Raw genomic sequence first — 900 nt, 5'->3', positions numbered from 1 at the left:
GCACTCTGTACATATTGATTACTTAAGTCACACCCAAATTAACTTTTAATTCGTCGTTGAAACTAATTTTAACTATGATATAGCGCAATACGTGTATACATCACCTATCCGGTAATGAAGAGGATCATTTTACAAATTGGTTTCTATATTCTGCTCATGAGAAAGTTCTTCAGAAGAATTCATTAAGTTACGCTTATAAATGAATAAAGCTAATGCAGAATATGATTGACGATGCAACTGATATGAAAATCAACACAACTCACAATATCCTGATTATGATTTGTGAAGGGTTACACCAGGGATTGAGGTTTCTGAGATTGAGGTTTCAGAGATTGAGGTTTTTTTTTCTGTCCAAGCCTGTCTCATTAGCTTTTAAGTTAGCTTACTGCACTCCCGGTGGAGAAGGACTTGACAAATAACGTCAAAAGGCGAATGATTTAAACGCAGTCAAAAAGGCCAGCGTTATCCGAACATTGGTCTCTCATTTGACGATCTATATTCAAGGCAAAATGTCTTGGACATATCGGTTCCATGGTGTAGTGGTTATCACATCTGCTTAACACGCAGAAGGTCTCGGGTTCGAAACCCGATGGAACCTAATTTTAGAAAAGTTATTTTTGAATCAGTGACGTTTATGTATGAAATCAATTTCTCGGATTTCTAAAGTTAAACGTATTCCATAAAACGAATGCGTCTACTATTTTAACTTTGTTTCATGCAAAATAGACCCGATTCATTTCAGTATATCGCATGTTCTAATGTCATATAAGCATAATTGGATTTAATTAGCTGTAGAATTAACTAATTAGTTCGATCGATAGGGGAATTTTAGTAGGTAAACCTTCCAATCGCCTAATTGAATTTACAGTTTCCGACACCCAATTGCAATCCCATTACTTT

General features: G+C 35.4%; 1 non-coding gene across 1 annotated transcript; it reads left to right on the top strand.

The window, feature by feature from the left end:
• Positions 1 to 525: 525 nt before the first annotated feature.
• On the top strand, positions 526 to 598 carry Trnav-aac (transfer RNA valine (anticodon AAC)). The gene has a single exon. It is a non-coding gene; the product is annotated as a tRNA-Val (tRNA).
• Positions 599 to 900: the final 302 nt, after the last annotated feature.

Source organism: Tubulanus polymorphus, chromosome 6 (assembly GCF_964204645.1).
Source record: "Tubulanus polymorphus chromosome 6, tnTubPoly1.2, whole genome shotgun sequence".
Lineage (NCBI taxonomy): Eukaryota > Metazoa > Nemertea > Palaeonemertea > Tubulaniformes > Tubulanidae > Tubulanus > Tubulanus polymorphus.
Note: the sequence above shows the minus strand (reverse complement) of the source record. Positions and strands in the feature narration are given on the sequence as shown.